Below are 13,321 nucleotides of genomic sequence, written 5' to 3' on the forward strand. Positions count from 1 at the left end.
GATAAACTGGAAAGTGTTCAAAGAAGAGCCACAAGAATAATTAAAGGATTAGAAAACATACCTTATATCTATTTAGCTTAACGAAGAAAGTTTGGGGATGACCGGATCAAAGTCTATGGCTATCTACATGAGGAAACAAATATTTAATAATGGCCTCTTCAATCTAGCAGAGAAAGGTATAACACGATTCAATGGCTGGAAGTTGAATCTAGACATATTCAGACTGGAAATAAGGAATAATTTTGTAACAGTGAGGGTAATTAACCACTGGAACAATTTAACAAGAGTTGCAGTGGATTCTCCATCACTGACTATTTTAAAAATCATGACTGGCTGTTTTTCTAAAAGATCTGCTCTAGGAATTATTTGGGGAAAGATCTGTGGCCTGTGTTATACAGAAGGTCAAACTAGAAGATCACAGTAGTCCCTTCTGGCCTTGGAATCTCTGAAAATCCTAGCCCTAATCTTGATTGAAAGCCTTCAAGGGATAGAGAATCCATCACATCCCCTAATAAATTGGTTCCCATGGTTATTTACCATAACTTAAAAATGTACACCTTATTTCTCATTTGAGTTTTGTAGATACTACTTCTAGCCACTTCTTGGATCTTGTTGTGCCTTTGTCTGCTACATTTAAAACGCCCTATAATATTCGTTGTCTTTTCCCTGTGAGGTTACCTGTAATGAAGCCACTTAACTCGCAATTTAATAAATGAATAGATTTAGCTCCTTTAGTCTCTCAATACAAGATGTACTTTCCAATCCCTAATCATTCTTGTAGCTCTTTTTTAAACCCTCTCCAGTTTTTAAACATCCTTTTTTAAAGCAATGACACCAAAACTGGACACAATAGTCCAGTAGTGGTATTACCAATGCTGGACACAGAAGTAATATTCACATGTCCAATGATCACACTGGACCTATTGGACCAAGATAAAGCATAAGTCTAGGAGATCGTATTCAGCTGGTGATTCAGCCTGACCCCCTACAATATTTTGAGAGTTACTTTTACAGGAAAGAATTTTCCCCATCTTGTAAAATGGCCTTCATTTTTTAAAAATTCCTAAACGTATAATCCTGTAACTGGCTGTATGACTCTGACAGCATCCACTTTACGAAGTCATCCAAATAGTTCTGTTTAAACAACCCAACCTCATCAGTATTTACCACTAACAATCTTTGTGTCACATCCAAAATTTTATCACAGTTACTTTATAGTTTCTTCCAGTTCACTAGAATTTCCACAGTTTCCCAAGATTTATTAAAATCTAACATCAGTGTTCCTGAAAGTTTCTTGGCTCATTCTTTTGAAAACTTTTGGGTGCAAATTATTCTAACTGCTAAATTTAAAATATTTAAATGTTTTCTCCCTCTTTAAAACATATAAAGGACGAAGATATTAAGAAGAAATTTCCACCCCACTGAAGCTTCAATAAAGGCCTCAGACAAATTCTTGCTTAATATGTGATCTGAGAAGAAAACATGATTGCTGCAAGTTTTATAATTACAGACGACAAAATATATTTTGCTGCACACCACTTTAAGTCAAGTCCTTTTCCTTGACTTTTTTTTCCTTTGGATCTTAGAAACACACCAAGTGGCCAAGTGACTTGTGATTCTGAATACCCTCTTAAGGGCCTTGTTTTTAATTAAATAATGAACACCCATCCTTTTCAATTAGGCTCCTTTAAAGTGTCTCCATTTGGACATCCAAAATAGAGGTACTCAGGCCTTGTCTACACTACAGGGGAAATTCGATCTTAACTACGTAATTTGAGTTACATGAATAGCATAACTCAAATCAACATAGCTTAGATCTACTTACCACGGGATCCACACTATGCGATGTCGACGGGAGATGGTCTTCCGTCGACTCCCCCTACTCTTCTTGATCTGGTGGAGTACAGGAGTCGACGTGAGAGTAATCTGCGGTCAATTTAGTGGGTCTTCACTACACTCACTCAATCGAAAGTCGATGCATCGATCGCCACTCATCAATCCCCCAGTAAGTGTAGACAAGACCCCACCAGAATCCATTTTTGAAAACCTTGGCCAGAATATGTAGAAGAAAGTAACAACAAATTGAAGGAGATAGGAATGAAATTAAAAGATAATTTGAGTTGATGTAATGGTATCCCAGAGATAGAACAACCTTGTAGATATAGATTAAGAGAACAAACAGATAGGAGAGAGAAAGGTATAGAGGCCTTTTTTTTAATAAATCCACAAATGACCAAATTACCACCTCCATGCCAACATAACTTTATATTACCTAACACCTTTGAAGTACGTTTCCGTTTATACTAGGTGTCAAGGTTCCTCCCCCACTCTGAACTCTAGGGTACAGATGTGGGGACCTGCATGAAAAACCTCCTAAGCTTATCTTTACCAGCTTAGGTCAAAACTTCCCCAAGGTACAAAATATTCCACCCGTTGTCCTTGGACTGGCCGCTACCACCACCAAACTAATACTGGTTACTGGGGAAGAGCTGTTTGGACGCATCCTTCCCCCCAAAATACTTCCCAAAACCTTGCACCCCACTTCCTGGACAAGATTTGGTAAAAAGCCTCACCAATTTGCCTAGGTGACTACAGACCCAGACCCTTGGATCTTAAGAACAATGAACAATCCTCCCAACACTTGCACCCCTCCTTTCCTGGGAAATGTTGGATAAAAAGCCTCACCAATTTGCATAGGTGACCACAGACCCAAACCCTTGGATCTAAGAACAATGAAAAAGCATTCAGTTTCTTACAAGACGACTTTTAATAAAAATAGAAGTAAATAGAAATAAAGAAATCCCCCCTGTAAAATCAGGATGGTAGATATCTTACAGGGTAATTAGATTCAAAAACAGAGAACCCCTCTAGGCAAAACCTTAAGTTACAAAAAAGATACACAGACAGAAATAGTTATTCTATTCAGCACAATTCTTTTCTCAGCCATTTAAAGAAATCATAATCTAACACGTACCTAGCTAGATTACTTACTAAAAGTTCTAAGACTCCATTCCTGGTCTATCCCCGGTAAAGACCAGCATATAGACAGACACACAGACCCTTTGTTTCTCTCCCTCCTCCCAGCTTTTGAAAGTATCTTGTCTCCTCATTGGTCATTTTGGTCAGGTGCCAGCGAGGTTACCTTTAGCTTCTTAACCCTTTACAGGTGAGAGGAGCTTTCTCCTGGCCAGGAAGGATTTCAAAGGGGTTTACCCTTCCCTTTATATTTATGACACTAGGCCTGACATCTGCTCTTCAGTAATGGCACAGATTTATCTTTTCATTATTTATACAGCAGTTTGGATACTTGTTAAGACTGAATTAAAGAGGTCTACTTGAATCAAATATACGCTGGAGTTAATGCTTTCATCATCATCATTATTATTAATAATAATAATCTTATTCCAACAGAATACAGCATAACCTGTGTTCCCATCTGTGTGAGATTACTCACCTGAGTAGTCTCATTTTACCTTTGTGTCCATTTCCTTTCCCAGTGTTACGGTGCCAGAGTGAGCTGTACCTTTGACTCCTCAGTCTTTCTGTGGGCACCCCTTGCTAGGTAAGGTAATGTTTAGATAAGTCCCACTTGATTCCCGCTGCTACAACACTGGAGCTGAGCAAGGCAGCCTCTACCCCCGCAGCAGCTGCCTCTGTCAGTCTGACCATCAGTCAGCATCTATCCCTCTGAGTTCACCAGCTGACTTTTTAATTCATTTCAAAGTTCCATTGTCCTAAGACCCTTGAACCTAGCTGATTTGGTTTATGCATCTCAATGGAGGGATTGGAGGTAGATTTCCAGCCATGGATTCACTATATTGTCCATTACTACTACTAACTCAATTGCCAATGCTTATTTGCCTACCTGCAGAGAACCAACTGCCCAGGACTGTGTTTACTCTTTGTATAGAACACATCTGATGTTAATCAAAAAGACAGAGGTACACATATTTATTACAAAAATAATATAGATATCTCCCACTTTCTTCACACTCAGTCTTGTCTATTTAAATTGTAAGCTCTTCAGGTCATGAACTGTGTTTGCACAATGCCTAGCACAGTAGATTCACAGAACTAAGTTGGGGGTCTCTTGGCACTACTTACACAAAACATTCACGTACATACACATCTACCTAGAATTTATTTACATACTTTTCAAATAAAGTAAGGGGAAAACAGACAGATACATACATTTAACGATCAAGCCATCCGTTTAAGAACAAATATCCATACTCACTTAAGTTTCCTCAGGAAAATGACAGGACTACCGAAGTAGGATTTTGAACAAGAGGCATGAATTTGGTAGGGGGGTTACTTTAACTTAGGCTCTCCAACTATCATCTCACCCTCCATCAAAGGAATCTTCATTTAAGAGTGTCAAATTGGTGCATTGCATAGGAGTCTTCTAGGACTCCTCACTCTTCTGGACACAGAGTCACAGCTGTAAAAAGTGGTCTCCTCTTCCAACTATGACTAGCCAGAAGACTGGAGCACTTCTTATCCTGCAGAGTTGGTGACAGGGATTCATGCCTTCAGAAAGACCCTTAATCACCTTTTGAATATCCTCAGTCTTATTAGGTCTCGTCCTTTATATTGTTTGTGTGTCTGGGCATTTTTGCTTTAAAGATTTATTTCCTGATCTTTCTTTTGAGGCTGTATTTTCACATGTGTAGAACTGAGAATAGAATTTTTGAAACAATTCAAGTGCTACTTTTATTTCAAATTCCCTGTTTCTTCTCATGGTCAAAATATTTGTCTTTCCCCACCCCCACATTCTAAGCTTGTATGCTAGGAACTCATGGGATTTGTTTCTCTGTTCATAGAAATGTTGCTCAAGCCATAATAAAATCTACTATTTTTTCTAAAAAAGTATCATGTTCAGTTAGCCCCTGAGAGCTCTGAGCTTTTTCAAGATTTCTTTAAAACATGTTTCTTTCCATTGTTGTTCCACTATCTTTATTTCATCTAGACATCTACACTTCTTCTGTGAATTAAAGCTGAGGCTCTACTTATGAGTTTGCCCCTCATTATAGTATAAGCTACAACCTCCACCTTAGCCATCATTAGTCAAATAACCTACGTTTCCTTTTCTATGCCATCTAAAGACCTCACATCTTTCAACTGGTGATTATTTGTCCTCTAGGTCTTTTGCCCTTTTTCCACAGGCCCAACTGATTAGAAAGACTAAGACTGTAGCATGATCAAACTATATCAGATGTCCAATATTGGCTCTAACAGCAAGAGGAAGAAATTAAGAGAGGGAGAAATTACAGTGATACCCATCCTCACACAGAGAAATTGGGGGTCAGAATGACTCAGCTCCCTCCACATACCTAATAGTCAATTTCCCACAAACCTTCATAAACACTTTCTTCTCTTCTGCCATGAGGCCTTTCCTGTTTCAAATTTATTTATATTCCCCTCTAATTATATTTGCTTATGCAAAAGTGGCAAAAATAGGGTGAATTAATTGTTTAAATCCCATTTTTCAAACATAAAGGAAGCATGTCACTTCTTTCCTCATTAGTGAGTTAAAAGATCTCCTTGCTTTTCACTACACAAGGTCTCAAGTTGTAGTGTTTTTCACAAGTGTCACAGATTCACAGGGTCTGGTCTATGCCATGGCCTGTCACCAGTCTTCTAAGAGTATCCCTTTGGTGAACTTGAGCCCAAGGATCCACACAGCTCCACAGGACAGGTGGCCCGCAGCCTCCACAGCTCTAAAACTGGGTCTTTGGGTTCCAACAATCCTTGTTTCTCTCCGCGACTTCCTGCAGCAAGTCTAGCCAAGCCAGACTCCTGCAGGAGACTTGTTCCTACACTACCAGGGTGTAATGCTCTGAGGAAGTATCTGCAGTGACACCACACAGCCTTTTAAAAACAAGGTAACCACTTATTAGTCACCTGGGACACAGAATAGTGAAGTCAGTAAGTTGGCATTAGAGAAGCAGGCTTATGATATTGTTTCTGGTGGTGGAAGCCTGGGTTCTGCCATGCCTTGCTCCCCTTCTGTCTTCCAGTTCAAGAGAGTTCCTTCTGTGACTGTGTACCCTGCTCTTAACCCAGACATATGACACCTTCCCCCTTTGTTCTCCAGCTCAGGGCCTTTGCTCTGAACCCTTGCAGAGGTGTATGTGGAGGGAATCCTTTTCCACTTGGCTGTTGGTCCTTAGGTGTAAATGTCCCAGCCATTGGAGTTTCCATTGTCTCTTCCAGATCCTCCATTCACATGTGTAGGCTCTATTAACTTAATTATTCTAGTGTCCACCAGGTGGCTATGTGAGTCAAACACCTGGTCCCTTCCCTTTACTCTCAGTGCATAGCAGTACAAAGCACAGAAGGAAACTGAAGCGCATATATGAATCATAAAAATGTTACCAACATTCCCACATTCATCACATCAAGATATTTGTTACCTCCCTCCATTTTTTTTTGGCCCAGGAAACGAACTCCTATCGAAAGCAGCCATACACTAGTAGGCTTTTATAAACCTTTGAAAAATGTGAGCCTTTTTACAAATGACGAATTCGTGATGGGATCATATTAGTTCAGTCATGACCCTCTGTCACTTCACAAGTTGATTTAAGCCCTGTGCATTAGATTATAACTTATTATTTTCATTACCATAGCACCTCAGAGCCCCAGTCAGAGACCAAGACCACATTGTGTGTTGTGCAATTAATCAATGGCATCCCCATAATGTTTTGGTTACATTAATGCTATTTTAATGAGAATTATTATGCTCTGTAAGAGTTCTATGTGTTACTTCCTTACGTTATTTTTCAATTCCTTCTCTAACAATTTGATACACTATTTTTATTGTAAAAAGAAAAGGAGTACTTGTGGCACCTTAGCGACTCACAAATTTATTTGAGCATAAGCTTTCGTGAGCTACAGCTCACTTCATCGGATGCATTCAGTAGAAAATACAGTGGGGAGATTTATATACATAGAGAACATGAAACAATAGGTGTTACATACACACTGTAACAAGAGTGATCACTTAAGGTGAGCTATTATCAGCAGGAGAGCGGCGGGGGGGGGGACGACCTTTTGCAGTGATAATCAAGGTGGGCCATTTCCAGCAGCTGACAAGAATGTCTGAGGAACAGTGGGGGGTGGGGTGGAGGGCATAAACATGCGGAAATAGTTTTACTTTGTGTAATGACTCATCCACTCCCAGTCTTTATTCAAGCCTAAGTTATCTTGTATCTGCTGGTACAATTGTACCTGCTGGTAATAGCTCACCTTACCTGATCACTCTTGTTACAGTGTGTATGGTAACACCCATTGTTTCATGTTCTCTATGTATATAAATCTCCCCACTGTATTTTCCACTGAATGCATCTGATGAAGTGAGCTATCGCTCACAAAAGCTTATGCTCAAATAAATTTGTGAGTCTCTAAGGTGCCACAAGTACTCCTTTTCTTTTTGCGGATACAGACTAACACAGTTGCACAACACAGCTGAAACCTATTTTTATTGTGAATGTATCTGTTGCTTGCACAGGTGCCGACTTTCCAAAGTGCCTGGGGGTTCTCAACCCCCAAAATTGCCCCAGGCCCCACCCACCCCTTCCCCGAAGGTCCCATCCCCACCCAGCCCCTTCCCACCCTGCCTCTTCAACCCACATTCCACCTCCTACCCAGAGTGTGCCACATCCTCACTCCTCCCCCCCAGAGCCTCCTGAACCCCACAAAACAGCAGAGAGGGGTAGGCGCTGATTGGCAGGACCCGCCAGCAGGCAGGAGGCACTGGGGGGGGGGGGGAAGTTCTGATGGGGGGCTGCCAGTGGGTGCTCAGCACCCACGATTTCTTCCCAGTGGGTGCTCCAGCCCTGGAGCACCTATGGAGTCGGTGCCTATGGCACCTGTCCTCTCTTTCAGCTCCATCACCAGTTCCCCAAATATTCTGCCATATTGACAGGCCTCCTCTGTGGCATTCTATACCATGAGTTTCTAATGAAGTAGTCTCTTGTCCACACTCCAAGAGGCCTTGCTTGTGCTTCTAGTGTGTAGGCAGCGGGCTATGATATTAAAGAGGGAAATGCTCATCTGCACATATAGGTCCCTTTACACCTAGCCCATGACTGAGCTTCTAAAGCAAACAATATTACTGATTCCAAAGGCTAACCTCTTAATCAATCATTGAAGAAGAAACTCATTTCACTCAATTATCACCAATAATAGAATTGAGATGCCCAGTGGAAAAGGATGCCCCTGGGTCTTCCAGCCTGTCTTTATTCCAGTCTCCATTGTGACCATCCCCAGCACCTCACCTCAGTCCTTACCCTCAGCTCCATCTCAATTCCTTCCCCCACACCCCATTTTCTCATCACAGTTCTGCTCCCAGCTCTACGTCCTAGTCGTCTCCCATCCCTTCACGCCACTCCCTCCCCTTTAGCTACTCAACCTAGTCACATTCCACCCTTCCCTCCCCCCGACTCCATTCCTGACCGCTGTCATAATCTTCTCCCTCACCAGTCCCCCAGGGCTGGCTCCTCACCCTTCTGTGTTCCAGCCAGGCTTCCTCCTTTTCCTAGTCAGTGCCAGAAGCAGGAAAACTGATAACATAGGAGACAGTCTCCCTGCTACCCTTTAGTATACCTGGTGCCATGACAGCTGTTAGCTGTCACAGGCTGCAACTGCAGGGAAAATCCTGTGAAGCACCTGAGGCCTGGGGTGAGGGGTGCTGGAACAATTTGTATAGTGAGGGTTTTGAGAGCCACTGAACCAAACTGCAAACCCTGTATTATGATGGAAACCACTTCAAGCCAGGGGGTGCGACAGCACCCTCAGCACCTGTAGTTCCAGCACCTGTACCTGGGGCTGAAGCATGCTCTGTTGCTCTGTGCACATGCTCAGTCCAGTTGTGAGAGAACTGGAGCATGCCCAGTGCAGACAGAATCTAGCCACCAAATTCTAATAAGTGTCTACTGAGCATGTGTGAAATGAGATTCAAGAGACTCAAGTTGGCCAAATATGGGTGGACTTTCACAGGTAGAGCAAAAGGCACATCTGTAACACCAACTCATGCCCCCACAAACACCACATTTCAAGTCATTGCTCCAAAGAATGGAGTGCTACAGCTTCTCAATAGAACGGTTGTAAGAATATTTTTTTAAAAACTTGGGCAAAATACATTTTCTTTAGCCTCATTGTGAGAAATGGCTGCAGTTTGCAAAACAAAACAAAAACCAAAACAAAAACAAAACAAAAAACAAACAAAACCCACACCTCAAGCAGGCACCCGGAATGGATAATTTCAGCACAAATGGTTGAAGTCTGATAAAGTTATAAGTAACTGAAAATAGGTCTTATAACCGTCTGAGGCAATGCTATCTATAACATAGGCTTCATTGAATATAATGTGCACGCACACAGGAAGAGACTTTTTAGATTTCAATTTGTACTACTATTGATGCCAAAAATATAAGCAACCAATAAATGTATTATTGAATGTATTGCTCTTTTATATAGCAGCTTTTACTGGGGAGAGTCAAAGCCGTTTACAAGCATTAACTCTCATCATCCCTTCAAGTAAGTATTATAGCAGTTTTACAGAAGGGTAAAACAGAGGCATAGAGAGTTGAACTGACAAAAGCCAATGGCACAGCCAGGGAAAGGACAGCGACATCCTGGTTCCAAGTCCTAACCAGCAGTCAATACTTCCTTTAATATATGCACACAGGACAATTAATCAAGGACACGGTCTGGCAGTTTCAGAAATATTGCCAACAGCACTGATACTTTATTTCCACCAAATACACTAAAATGCACTGTATTTGCCATTGCAGACACTATCTTTATTTAAAAGGAACAAATTACTGGTAACTCTTAAAAATACACATTAACATACCTATTGATAAGCAGTTACTTTTGCAATCAACAGAGAGTATATTAAACCTAATAACCAAATAGGGGAAGAAAATCTCTGGTATAAAAATGTTCCAGAGACTGCAAAACACTGGGTTTGATAAATCAAGCTCAGCTAACTCAGGGAAATCTAGCAGGTGCAATATAAGCATGGTATAGATCTAATTTTGATGTTCTATTGGTCACAGCTACAATATGCTACAAAATTAAATGTCCTTGATTTTTCAGAGGTGCACTAAAAGCAAGTGCTGAGAGTTATTTCACAAAATAACTACAGTTTTATAACAGCATAACTAATGTTCTGAAAGGAAACCTTTCTTTAAAACCCCCACAAAGTTTCCTTCTCCTATTATGTGGCTTGTCAGGCCAGTTGTGTGCTAATGCTAAAGGCCAGATTCTATACCATTTAATTTTCTATTGGCTCCATTAAATTAACATTGGGAAATACAATTTCTCTCTTTTTTTTATGTCTAGATAGGATGTATCTAGGTTTGCATAATGAGTAGTATGCATTCTAAAGTCATTCTTTCATTTTCGCTAAATTACATACTAATTTTTTTTGCAGGAGTGCAAATGCCAGTGTTTTTAAGGTTGGGATCAAAATTTTACAAGTAAGAGAAAAAATATGTTGATGTAAATCAAACTGGGCCACATTTCACCATCATACCAATTGCCCTCAATAGGGTAGAGTTGCTAGAGGCTTATTTATCTTCAATATGTGTGTATGAGATCCATAAGGTCCTGTTTTTCTGCAGCTTTCACTGTAAGGAAGCTGTGGAGAGAGCAGTTCTTTCACTCTCAAAACTCCTCTAGGCCATTCCAATGTTCTTTCCAAGATGCTGCAGCCCTTCCCCCATGCTTTTTCTGTGCTCCTTTTCTGTTCTGATCTCCCTCTCCCCCTCCCTGCCCCACTCCTTCAGGCCAAACCAATCCTCTCTCTCATGCTCTCTAATCTGGCTCTACAGTTACAGTACGTGCAGCCCTTTGGGGCTTTACCCAACAGTTACGTTTATATATTACATTTTTCTGTTCATGCAAGTCCCATGAAAATAGTTTACTGAGATGGAATAATGTTCACAGAAGACTAACCATGTTAATGCTATTTAAAACCTGCAAGCGCTGATGTCTACAGTTACAGGCACCAAGTACAGATACTTTTCCAAATGAAAGATACCAAGTCACCAGATTTATATACATTTTCATTAAGGAGGCAACCAATTTGGGGTCAATATACTTTTAAGGTCGCTTACCCAAAATGTTCAGCGCTATAGAGAAACGTCCAAAAGAACAAATGCAGAGGCAGACTGGAAAAATAAAAATCAGACTAAGAAAAAAGGGCTCACCTCCTTTAATCAGTTTTCCATTTTGGTTTGTTTCAAGGCTTAAAGAGGGAGGAGAATTTTGCACAGTCTTTAATGCAGAAGTCAGTTGTGATATGTGATGCTTGACTGTTCTGAAATATAATAAAAATGCAATAGGTAAACAACTAGCCTGAAACAAGATAAAATTTAACAACAGTCTCAAAAGCAACTACTTATTCAGCCATTAAAAGTAATCACAGTGATGAGAGATTTTGAAACCAAAGCTACTTGGTGCCACATTCTACATTTTTCTGTGTGTAAGGAAAAAAAAAATAGAAAACTGAAGCATTTATAAAGCCACATTCCTGGTACTTACTTGACTTTTTTCCAAACAACATACAAGCACACTGTTTGTTCCCTTACCAAGCCAATCTATGTATGTATATGTTTGACTTTGATAGTTCTGCCACACTTGACATACTTAATTTTCTTTCCTCTCACCACTTCTTCCACCAAGCTCCCAACCCCTTTATCCTACAGCCTTTTTCTCACAAGCCAACTGTAAAAGGATGACGGACAAGGTAGAGAAATGATGTAAAAATAACTCAACCAGCAGAAGGTAGCTCAACCGGAGGCACCTCCCCCACCAACATCCAACAAGTAACTGTTGAAATCCTGACAGCAAATCATATACATATTAATTATATATAAAAGGTGCATTTAAAAATTGTTTAAGGTAACTGAAAAATATTTCTTTTCAAGCCAGCCTCTCTCTCTGTATGAAAAGTTCCATTATTTTCAACATTTTAAAATGATATAGATTATCTTTCCCCTCTAGTGGAATCAAAACTATGTGTTGAGAATAAAGTAAATAAATGTCTTCTCATTGTTAAGCAAGTGAGATGAATCATCTCATCACTCCAAATTTATTATACATCTCATCAAGTACAGGTTTGTTCATTCACATTCTATTGCAGTTTTTCATGTGGACGATACACAATGGTGATTTAGACCAACTTCAAAAACCTTTTTCCTAGGTTCCAGCCTCTGCTAACAGGGCTGATCAAGAAGAGAGCCCTGCCAACCTGTTTATCCACAGAGTAAGCAAACTGAAAGAATGAGAATGAAATGGTATGTTTTAAATTTCTTTTAGTTTTACTAACCTCAGGGGTTACTTTTAACAATAGCAGGTAAAACATTTCAGAGCAAAGTCTGTGGGTGTTTTTAAACTATTTATTTGTTTCGGAAGTTTTAATGGTTTACAAATCCTTGCCCGATAAATATCAGAAACAAAACAGTAACCATTACAATAGTTAGCTTTTGTTTACAGAAACATTACACAGTAATATAATCATCAGAACTCTCTGTTTAACAGTTTGTTATCATATTACAGAGGAAGCATCTTTACATTAACTGTGACAAAGCATTATTTTTTAAACTTGATGGTGTCACAGATTCAGAGATTCCAAGGCCAGAAGGGACCACTGTGATCATCTAGTCTGACCCCCTGCATTACACAGGCCACGGAACTTCGCTGAATTAATTCCTGTTTGTACTAGAGTATATAGTCTAGGAAAACATTCACTATTAAAGTCCCTTGAATAGCACATTATAGCAGGTACAGCTTCTTAACATTACACACAAGATATGGAAGAAGGAATATCTGAGGAGAAAACTGGGAAGGTAGGACAGAGAAGGCCTTGGAGGGGAAGTGTAGGAATGACCATACTCAAGGAGGCTGCAGTTTATGTTAGATTATTGTTTTTTGCATGAGTAATAAATCCAAACTTCCAGTAAGGGGTGAGTTTCAACACTGATTCAGGGTCTGTGAACCCTACAGAAGCAAGGATAGAAAGTCATCTCATTAACAGCGCAGTTGACAGCACTTTGTGTACAACATTGTGTTGTCAATTTGTTAGCCAGTTTTACTGTGTTTGTGTGGGTCTTTCATGGGAGAGGAATTTAATAAAAATAAAATAAATAGTGATTCTAAAGCCACAACAATTGGCAGGAAGACATATGTGGAGGTGTAGTGCTAGATACCCCTTTTAACTCATATTTTGAAATTTAGTAGATTTCAAATTGAGGGTGTTTCTTTAAGGAAAAGACATTAATTTAATGACAATACTAACTTTACCATAAAT

General features: G+C 40.0%; 1 protein-coding gene across 6 annotated transcripts in view; it reads right to left on the reverse strand.

The window, feature by feature from the left end:
* DLGAP1 (DLG associated protein 1) overlaps positions 1–13,321 on the reverse strand; it is a 634,214-nt gene that overhangs the window by 385,587 nt on the left and 235,306 nt on the right. For all 6 annotated transcript variants that reach the window (XM_073331531.2, XM_078851563.1, XM_073331533.2 and 3 more), the window contains one exon: positions 11,220–11,329. The gene's annotated coding sequence lies outside the window, so the exon portion shown is untranslated. The remainder of the gene's footprint in view (positions 1–11,219; positions 11,330–13,321) is intronic.

Source organism: Lepidochelys kempii, chromosome 2 (genome assembly GCF_965140285.1).
Source record: "Lepidochelys kempii isolate rLepKem1 chromosome 2, rLepKem1.hap1, whole genome shotgun sequence".
In the NCBI taxonomy this organism is placed as follows: domain Eukaryota; kingdom Metazoa; phylum Chordata; order Testudines; family Cheloniidae; genus Lepidochelys; species Lepidochelys kempii.